The sequence below is a fragment of the Canis aureus genome, chromosome 26 (assembly GCF_053574225.1).
Source record: "Canis aureus isolate CA01 chromosome 26, VMU_Caureus_v.1.0, whole genome shotgun sequence".
Taxonomy (NCBI): domain Eukaryota; kingdom Metazoa; phylum Chordata; class Mammalia; order Carnivora; family Canidae; genus Canis; species Canis aureus.
The window spans coordinates 47,629,222-47,640,038 of record NC_135636.1 but is presented as its reverse complement, the minus strand read 5'-3'; positions in this window follow the sequence as shown (position 1 = coordinate 47,640,038).

Here is a 10,817-nt window from a genome sequence, read left to right as displayed (position 1 = left end):
TAGCCCGCGGCAATGATCACAGCCAGTGAGGGACACCCCCGGACTCTGAAACACCCCCCCGCCGAGAGCAGACGTCCCTGCCACCACCACCCCCCTCACCCCGTCACCATGTTGCACAACTCCCCTCCGGAGTGTTTGTCGTCAGCTCTTTCTGCTTTTGAGAAAGCTCCTAAATCCAAACCCTGTTTGGGTCGTTTGACTCTTGTAAGAGCAGAAGCTGTGTTTTGAGCCCAGTTAGTAAACCACAAATCCCTCCGGAAGCCTCTCTTTTGGGGGAGCCTGACAGCATGAAACCCATTAGAAAATTCTCGAAGGGAACGAAACACCCCCGGGCCTGTTTCGTGCCAGGTGATTCCCTGTCTGTCACCTCACCGAATCCTAAGCAGCTGTGGCCAAATGTCATCTCTCCTACGGACGGAGAGCTGAGCCCGACAACGCCCAGGGGCCCCCCAGAGCGCACATGAGGCAAAGCGGGGCCTGTACCCATTGCTGCGGGGTTCCTGCCCAAATCATCATCCCGTCCTCCTCCGCACCCCCTCTCAGGGGCCAAGCCTCTGTGCTTGGGGAGGCTTCCTTCCCTTCCAGCAATTTTGTTAGTCTAAACCGGGTGGGGGCGGGGGGCAGCAAACTTTTTTTTTTTTTTTTTTTTGGAAAAGGAGCATCCGGTAACTGTTTTAGGCATGTGATCTCTGACGCTGTCGTATGAAAGCAGCTCTAGGCAACACGGAGGCGGACGGGTGCAGCCTTTTACACATAAGCAGGTGATGGATGGGTTTGGTGCCCACGATACATCCCCTTCACCAACAGTTGGTAGGAAGGAGTTTGGGCGATGGTTCCGGCCCATAAAGCCTGAGGGATGTCCACTGAAGGGAGTCTAGAAACGATCTTTCGTCTCAAAAGGAGACCGAAAATGGAAACCTTTCTTCTCTGCATCTGGGTGAGGCTGGTGAGGCGATGGCTGGAGCTGGTGCAGCCCTCTTGTGCCTTCAGGAGACGGGCCTAAGGACCAAAAGTGACCTATAGAGGGTAGAGGAATCCTGTCGGTGATGGTAGTAAGTCCCTGAGTGAACAGTCTGGTACTGCTACCCCTCCTGTGGTCTTATGATATGAAATTGTAGAGATTTGTATTATTTGAAGCATCTCTTTCAGAAAAGTTTCTTTACAGCTAAAAGTCTCCCAGCTGATAAGTTGTCCACATTATTGTTTGCTTACTTCCCTGCACGGTTTTCTTGGCTTAGTGGGGTTTATTTTATGTGGTGCCGAGTAGAAGAAACACCAGTCTGTGTCATGCCAGAGGAAAATCAGCTGCAGCCCGAGAGAGTTGGCCCAGTCTGCACAAAACCACAGGTACCGACGTGTCTGGAAACGGATAGCTTCCCAGTGGGAATTTTCCTTTATGTCATTTTTGCCTTATAAAGTCAATTATGAAAACATGCATTTGCATCTCAACCCTAGAGCAGGTGTGCTTCTGATGACAAAGAGAGATGCGCCCTCTCAAGTCCCCTGAGTGGCAGGTAGGCGGAGGGAGCATGTGGGTTTTTATGGCAAAGGGCAGCAGTGTGGGGTGGAGCATGGGTGAGGCCTGCTTGGCTGTCCCACAGCAGGGAGAGACAACTCAGCCAGGCCAGGCGTGGGCTCAGAAGGCAAGGGTCACCGGGAAGGGGTGGTGGGGACAGGGTTGCTTTCCACAGAATGGCTCGTGCAAAGGCCAGGTGTAAGAATAAGACAGCGTGTGATTTCCTCCGGAGATTCTGATGCCAAAACGTGCATTCTGTTAACGCCGTTCTTAAAAACCTCCTCCAGTGCCCGTAAGTAAAAACATCCATAGATGTGTGTTCAGAGTCTTGTATGACAAATCCCTGAGCTACCCTGGCTTCTCATCCCGGGCCTGGTGCCATTTGGGGCAACGTACCCTGGGGGGGGGGGCTGTCCCGTGCATTGCAGGGTGTTTGGCAGCCCCCGGCCGCTGCCCCTGCGTGCCAGATGCCCACAGCGAGCTCCTCTCTTCCACTTCACGGAAACCATAAGTGTCTCCACACATCCGCACATGTCCCCTAAGGGGTGCAAAGTCGTCCGATTGAAACCAAGGGCCAAAAAATAAAATAAAATAAAATAAAATAAAATAAAATAAAATAAAATAAAATATAAAAAAGGGCCAGACTAAAAGTAGGCAGGTGTGTGTGCCAGAAGGACGGTCTGGGCCATCAGGCTCTCCTGCCTTTGCAAATCCTGCCACGTCCAGGCGGGCGGGGACTCTCAGAGGGTGCTGCATGCCCCCCACCCCCCGCCCCTGTCTCTGTCACCCTCATGGGTTAGGAAACGCACTCGTTATTTGAAGACGAAACAAGTCGTGGCAGCGGCGGCCCCCCACCAGCTGCCCACCCAACATCAGCTCTCCCTTCTTTCCTGAAGCCACTGGCACAGCCCCGGGGGAGGCCCACCACCCAGGCAGGTGGCCCACCTGGAGCGGAGGCTCAGGGTCACAGAGGAAGCACCATCTCCTGGGTGGTGATGGTTTAGGGCTGGGCATGTGACCCACAGTGCTGGCCAGTGAGGAATGTAGGGTCTGACGGGGGCCTCCTGGGGGAGGGTCCCTGTCACTAAAGATGTGCAGAAAGGCTGGGCACATTTCTACCTGTGCCCTGAAATCATAGCAGCTGTCCCGAGACCCCAGAAGAGCCAGTTTGGGGTAGCAGGATGGACAATTGTGTGTGCTCTGTGACCTCTCCGAGCTGTTGAATCAGCCACCATTGGGGCTGCCTTTGGTGGCTGTCTTGGGGTGGGGGGTAGCCCCTCAGCTATGGAGGTGGCTAAAAGTTTCTATTATTTGCAACTAGAAGCCTCCTGACACGAGACTTTCCAGGAGGGCCCCCGACACGGGGCGCATAGCATATAGTAGTTGCTCAATAAATACACACAATTCTTGGAAATGCAGTTTGAGAGAGTGGGGTCACCTGTTTGCTCTCTTTCAAGCTCTTTCTATTGGGACCACTGAACACGGTCACTCGGCGTCGGCTCCTGGGCCTGTTAGGGTCTCGTGTTGGGATGAGGGTGGGGGCAAGGCCAGCGTCTAAGTTCAGCGTCGCCATGATGACTTGATCACTGTTGGTGTCAGCCTGGGGGCCAGGCTGGGAGCTCGCAGGTCCCCGGGGGAGGGGGGGCAGAAGGGGGGCCGTTACTGTCCTGGCTTGATGCGCTGTGGTTTGGGGGTGGATGTTAACAATAAACCCAGGACTTTTCCATAAAGTGGAGGCAGACCCATCCCAGCTGCCCCAGGACCTTGACCGCCTCTTCGTGGTACAAAAGAAGCACCTCCCACGGTTCATTAAAGATTGTTATGTTCCCTTTTTATTGAAATTAAAACCAAAATAGCTAAAAAGAGTAAAAGAAGGAAGAGCTCCTCCCTGAAGCCTCCCGATTGCTCCCAGGGCAGCTGCTCCCACCCCTGGAGGCCGGAGGCTGAGGGAGCCTGCCCTCCCCTGGCCGTCCCCTCCCCATTCCCTCGCCCCAGGCAGGGTGTCCCTGGGGTGGGGAGTGGGGAGTGGGGTGCAAAGTGAATCCAGGCTTTGCCCCGCTAAGGATGGTGTCCCTGAGTGCCCCGTCTGGGCGTGGGAGCTGCGGCCTCCCGAGCGACCCACTGCTCCACTCAAACTGGCTTCCTCCGGACACAATGGGAAAGTCCATGAGGACCCAGCCTCCCAGGTGGGTGCATGTGCCTGAACTGGGACGGCTTTGTCTCCCCCACTGGGTGCCGAGGCCGGCAGGGTCCAAGCCCAGCTAACACCTAGCATGGGGCCACCCAAATGCAAGTGGCTTCTCGCACCCACCCCAGCCAAGAATGTCCCAAGGTGTCTTGACATATCCTGGGCTGTGGCTGCTGCCCCCAGCATGGGGAGGGGACCCTGTGTCACTTCATGTCCCTTCCTCTGGGTCACTCCTTGGACAGAGGAGGACCCCGACGGTACCCCGTCAAGACCTTACTCTGAGACACAGGGACCCGCAGACCGTGGGAGCTGGATTGTGTCTGCTGTCGATCAGCCTTTATTTTTTTTTTAAAGATTAATTTATTTATTTATGATAGACATAGAGAGAGAGAGAGGCAGAGACACAGGAGGAGGGAGAAGCAGGCTCCATGCTGGGAGCCCGATGCGGGACTCGATCCCAGGACTCCAGGATCAGGCCCTGGGCTGAAGGCAGCACTAAACCTCTGAGCCACCCAGGGATCCCTTGATCAGCCTTTAATCACCGGCTCCGTGAAAGGTGTTATGGGATAGGTGACCATATAACTGATTTTTGTTAAGATTTTATTTATTTATTCATGAGAGACAGAGAGAGAGAGAGGCAGAGACACAGGCAGAGGGAGAAGCAGGCTCCCTGCAGGGAGCCCGATTCCAGACTCGATCCCAGGACCCCAGGATCATGCCCTGGGCCAAAGGCAGATGCTCAACCATGAGCCACCCAGGTGTCTCTAACTGATAGTTTTGAGGGGAGAAAAGGAGTTGTGTGTGTGTCCTGGTGCTGGCAGGACAAATGACTATAAACTGGGTGGCTTAAAATAACAAATTTAGTCTCTCCCGGTTCTCAAGGTCAGAAGTCCGGAATCCAGGTGTCCCCAGGGCTGGGTTCCCTCCCTTGAGCAGAGAAGTTCCTTAGTCTCTTAGGCTTCTGAAGCCATCCCTTGTCTTATGGCCACATCAGTCCACTTCGGGCGGCCTCCTCCTCTGTTTCTCCCCCTGGTGTGTCTCCTCTATGGACACTTGACATCGGATTGAAGCTCCGCCTAGATAATCCAGGATGACCTCATCTCGAGGTCTTTAATTACAACTGCCAAGGCCCTTTTTCTATATAAGGCCACATTCACAGGCTCCAGGGCTTGGGGTGTGGACATATCTTTTGTGGGGGCCACCAGCCAACCCCCGGCAGGGATGGGTTTATAACTCCTGCAAACAGATGCAAAGAGAACAGTCTGGAGGGGGTGGGATGTGTCGTCAGAATGCTATGAATAAGACACGTGTGAGCCAGATGCCATCGTGTCCCCTGCCTGTCCTCTTCCAACACATCAGTGTCTGCAGGGACAAAGCAGGCTGAAGAACTGATCAAGGGAGGCCAGGGAGTCGTGACACCTAAGGCAGTTGCCTGGGCTGGGCTGGGCTCCTGGGGGAAGGAGGACTGTAGGGCTGTTTCTGAGACAAAAAGTGGGAGCTGGATGCGGCCGGTAGGTCACAGTCTTGTGTCAAGGTTGTTTTCTGATTCTGGCAGTTGTACCATATGGAACAGATTGCCTTCGATCTTAGGACAAGGAGGTGCGGCCTCTGCAATATATTCCTCAGTCGTTCATCATAAAGAGTGTGTGCGCTTGTGTGTGTGTGTGTGTGTGTAGACACGGAGACAGGCAGGAGGAACAAAATGTTAGCATTTTGTTCAGAAGGAATTACAGGAATTTCTTGCATCACCTCGATGCTTGATAAACTATGTCCCAGCAGCAGAGGGACACCTGGGCCCTGTTCCCAGGTTTGACCTCGTGTGACCTCCGGGCAGCCACCGGTAGAGGGCCAAGCACTCTGACGTTTTCAGCAAAGGAAATGGAGTCCCCGAGGCCTCAAAGACCAGAAGGGCACCACCCAGCCCCAGGCCGCCCAATCCTGGGCAGGTGACATTACAGGGGAGGACCAGGCATTCCCATTTCAGTCCCATGGGTTCAAATGGCACCTGGGTCATGGGAACCCGTAGAGCTGGAGCAGAGTCTGGACAACAGCTCCAAGGTAATCCCCGGGGAGCAGGGAGGGGCACGGCTCTTCACTGCTGATCAGAGAGGTGGGTCTGGGAGGCACATCTGCTTCTTATGATGCAACCTGGACCCAGCCAAGGACGGGTGGATCGGCACGCAGTAACTCTGCCCATTCCTGGGATTTGGCACTGAATTTAGCGGACTGTGGGCATTGGCAAAAGAAGGAAAAGAGAGAGCACTGCCTCGGGAGTCAAAGAAGAGTCCAAGAGAAGAGAGGAGAAAGGTTTTTCCATCTTTCTGAAGTTTCCAGAAACTGGGAGGCAGGAGGAATCCAGAACTTTGGGTCTAAACAACCTGTCACCTGCAAGCATGGGGCAGGGCGGTTCTGTTGAAACCCAGATTCTTCATCTCACAGGGTTGTCCTGAGGATTGAGAGGCTGTGCAGAACAGTGCTTTGTGGATTCCCAAATCCAGACCCTCAGTGCCATGGGACACGAGGTCTGAATGCAACAGGAATAGGAACTCCTGGAGGCCAGCCTAGACCTTCCCGCGGCACCCGGCACATGGCAGGAGCTGCACAGACAAACGCGGACTCACGCTGTGTTTGCCAGGCCTCTTGGATGAGTGATAAACCCGACCTGAACCAGCTGCAGACACCAGGGGAAGGCGATAGAAGGCTGCAAGGGCAACCTGCAGGCGGACCTCGAGAACCCAAGAGGCAGGGCTCAAGCTCCTCCCCTGTCTGCACAGGGGCCTCGTTCTTTTCTTTCTAGAAAGACTACTTCCCTTGGCTTCTCAGGCCACATGGAAGAAAACACGGCCGTCAGCAACTTCCAAGGTTTATATTTTGCCTTGCAGGTGCACAAAGAGCATTTCCCAGGGAAGGGCTCTGATTGGCTCAGCTTGGATCCCGTGCTCACTTCTGGGCCAAAGAAAACCAGGAAGTTAGGAGATATATAAATTTTTTTTTATATATATGATAGTCACACACACACACACAGAGAGAGAGAGAGAGAGAGAGGCAGAGAAATAGGCAGAGGGAGAAGCAGGCTCCATGCACCGGGAGCCCGACGTGGGATTCGATCCCGGGTCTCCAGGATCGCGCCCTGGGCCAAAGGCAGGCGCTAAACCGCTGCGCCACCCAGGGATCCCAGTTAGGAGATATATATATCGGGCACTCCCACGGTCTCCCCACATCCATCATTGTGGGCTCATCCCTTTGGAGGGCTCAGTTTTGGGATCACTGTGATGTCTCTCCTTCTCTCTCTTCCCCTCACATCTGATCTGTTGGCTCTGCTTTCAAAACGCACCCTTTATCTGTGCACCGTTCATCTCGCCCTCCCTGCCCCTGGTCCAGGCCACCTTCAGCTTCACCTGTGGCTCGCAGCCTCCTCACCTGTTGGCCCGCTCTCCCCCGCCCCGCCCTCACCCACCCCAGCGCCCCACACTTGCAATCCTGCTGAAGTGAAAGTCAGTTCATGTGGCTCCTTTCTCAGGCCCTCTGATGGCCACGTGTCAAGTTCAGAAGAAAAGGGGGGGTAGTTTCTTTTGGGGTGACAAAAATATTCTCAAAGAAGACAGCGATGACGGTCGTATGACTCTGTGAATGTACTAAAACCCCCGGATGTGTACACTTCAAAGATTTTGAATTTTAGGGCAAGTTAATTTAATCTCCTTAAAGCTATTTGTTTAAAGGGTGGGGGGCAAGAGAGTTAAGAAATTATTTTAAAAGCTTGGAGTAAAAACTGAAGTCTTTGTGCTGGCCGGCGCTGCGCCGTGTGAGCTGGGCCCCCTTCCCCACTGAGCTGTCCTTCCCTCCTTGTCACTCGCTCTACCCTCGTGGTCTGTCCTCCCTCCCCCCAAATCCCACTCCCAGGCTTCTGCCTCAGGGCCTTTGCACTTGCGATGCTCTTCTCCTGGACACCCACTGGCCCACTTGGCTTCTCTCAGTGGTCCTCCTGGTCACTCCCTGTCAACTGCCCATCACCACGGCCAGCTTTGCTCCTCCTTCACACTTGAATTAGCGTCCCATTCCGAGGCTTCTGTCACAAAGTGCAGCAAATGAGGCGGCTTAAAACAGGAGATATTTACTCTCTCACAGTCTGGAGGCAGGAAGTCCAAAGTCAAGGGGTCTGCAGGCTCCACGGGGGAGCGTGTTCTGCGCAGCTCGCCCGGCTTCTGGTGGCTCCAGCAGTCTTTGGCTGATAGGTGTGTCGTCTCAATCTCCACCTTCATTGTCACACGGCTTTCTCCCTGTGTGCCAGTGTCTTTTAAGGACACGTCATATTGGATTTGGGCCCACCCTAATCCAGCGTGACCTCATTTTAACTTGATTATGTCTGAGAAAACCCTATTTCCAAATAGGATCGCAGGCACAGGCTTTCTCTTCAGGGCTGTTGTTCACATGTTCCCTTGTCTCTAAGCTTCGATGCTGCCCAAGTCCTATTTTGAGACTTGAAATGGCCTCTGGGGTTGGCAGAGTGAAGACTCTCACCCCTGTATTGTGGGTGAATCTGGGAGTGACAGTGGCATGCCCAGGATCCAGGGCAGTGTCCCAGGGCATCCACACTGCACTGGCTTCCAGTCCCCCGGGTTCACCACAGGCAGTTCTGGAGACAAGGGTACTGAGGGGTTGGGTGCATCGCAGAAGGTCATCTGCTGCCCTCCTGGATCCACCCCACTCCAAACACACCAGGCCACCAGTGTCCCCCCTCCAGGCCTTTGTTCCTGCCTTTCGCCAGCCTGGAATGCCTCTTTGGGGCCCCATACAACCCGATTCATCTTCCAGTCTCAGAGATGGTGTCCACCAGTGTGACATCTGCCCCGATCCTGCCTCCACCCCACCCCCAGACAGTGCCTGGTACATCTTTGGGGTGTCTGTATTTGAGGACTGAATGAAGCAATCATGCTTTGCCCCTCCACATGGTTCTGCTGAGCTTCCTGAGGCCAGGATGGGACCCAACTCTCAAGGGCCTGGCCCACAGCAGATGCCTCCTATTGGATGGGCTTAGGGCCCAAAAGTGGTGTGGTTCAGAGTAGGGATCCCAGAATCAGGCAGACCTGGGTTGGGACGATTCTGTGCTGTCTTGGGCAAGTGTCATGGTTTGAACTATGCCCCCTCCCCAAACCCCAAAAAAGATGATACGTGCAAGTCCTAACCCTGGTACCTGTCAATGTGAACTTATTTGGAAATAGGGTCTTTGCAGATAGACTTGGTTAAGATGAGGTCACATTGCATTAGGATAGACACTAAATCCAATGACTTATAAGGAGAAATAAAAACACAGAGGGAAGAAGCCATGTGGTCATGGAGACGGAAATCGGAGTGATGGGGCCCCCTGGGTGGCTCAGTCAGTTAAGGGATCAACTTCTGGTTTCAGCTCAGGTCATGATCTCAGGGTCACGAGATAGATCACAAGTCCCGCATTGGGCTCTGAGCTCCACGCAGAGTCTGCTTGAGATTTCCTCTCTCTCCCTCTCACTCGTGTTCTCTCTCTCTCCAAAATGAATAAATAAATCTTTACAAACAACAACAACAACAAAAACACAAAGAGGAAGAAAGAAAATGTGTCTGCGAGCCAAGGAACAGCATGGATTGCCAGCCCTCCTAGAAGATGGAAAGGGCCAGGAAGGAGTCTCCCCTAGATTATAATGTATTTCTGCCCCAGCCTGTGTTGCAGGGTGTTGGCAGTTTTTTTTCTTTTTCATTCTGGAACACCCAGTGTGTGGTGCAGCACAATGGGATTATCCACTCTCCAGTTGCTGGGTGTTTATGCAAATGCTATAAATCCCCAGTGCTTTGTGTGATGGAGCCAGAGGAGGTAGGGTTGTGGGGGGGAGGCAGAGAGAATAAGGCACAAAGGTGAGTTCTCAGAGCCACTGAATTTGGAACTGGGGGTTGAGGGAGGCTCTGAGCATAAAGCTTTATGCTTCCGTAAGTACGGTCAGTGCCTTGCAGTGTCAGGCATGTGGGAATCATGCATTACTACTGCTACTACCAGTAGAAGGAAACATTTTATTGCATGTATGTAATTCTATTAACAATATCAATTGCAGACCTGAGCAGCGTTCTGGATCTTGGTGCCCCCACCTGAAGGCTCTCCCCAGGACCCAACGCATCTGCTGCATTAGGTGAGTTGAGTCAGAGTTTTCCCCAGGAAAAAGGAATCACCATCTTCCCCAAGGGGAAGTCTGAGACCCCACCAGGGGAGCCAGGCCTTCCCAGCGCCAGTGCCCCGGGGCAGAGTGATAGAGAGGCAACACTGCCTCGGTCTCCCCAGAGCCTCCAGAGCTGCCTCCCCGCCATCTCCACCCCCCTGGTGCCCTCACTGCTGCCTCCATCGCCGCGGCATCTTGGCAAAGTGCTGAGACTGAGTGAGCATCGCTGGGGGATAATTGGGCCGGGCCACAACCCCCGCAGCCCCCAGACCCTGCTGCGACCATCAGGGCTTTCTCTTCTCCACTAATTGCAGAGACAAAGCCACATGCGAGGTTTCCTGTCTTTCCCTTGCTCAGCCTTCCACGATGGGGTCTGGGAGGGCAGGGGGCTCACAGGAAGGAGAAAACGTGGGCCTCAGCTTGGGTGTGGGTGTTCCTCGGTCCTTGTTTGGGACAAATATTTATTTGTCCAGATTTGTGCTGATGCGCTGGAGACCACGTGTCTCTCAGCCTATAATGTCTGCCTGAGTTACTGAGGAGTTCTGGGGAAATGCAGTGTCTGGCGCAGAGGCAGAGACCCGACACACGGCATTTCTGAGAAGCTCTCAGGAGATGCTGAGGTTGCTGGTCCTGAAACTATAGTAATGTAGTGAGCCAGAACGCCAAGAATTTATGGGCCTGCTTGGGGTGTGTGTTGACACACAGACACAGCTTGCTGGGCGAGAAAGGCAGGGATGGACCTCGAACAGATCTGAGTCTGCCCAGCTCTGCCACGGACCACCTGGGTGGCTGGGGGCAAGGTGGTAACTCTAAGAACCTCAATTTACCCTTCTGTAAAATAGGAGACTGGCCAGTCACCCCACGAGGCTGCTGTGAGGATAAAGGAAACTGTGCATAATTTTTTAAAAAAGATTTTGTTTATTTACTCATG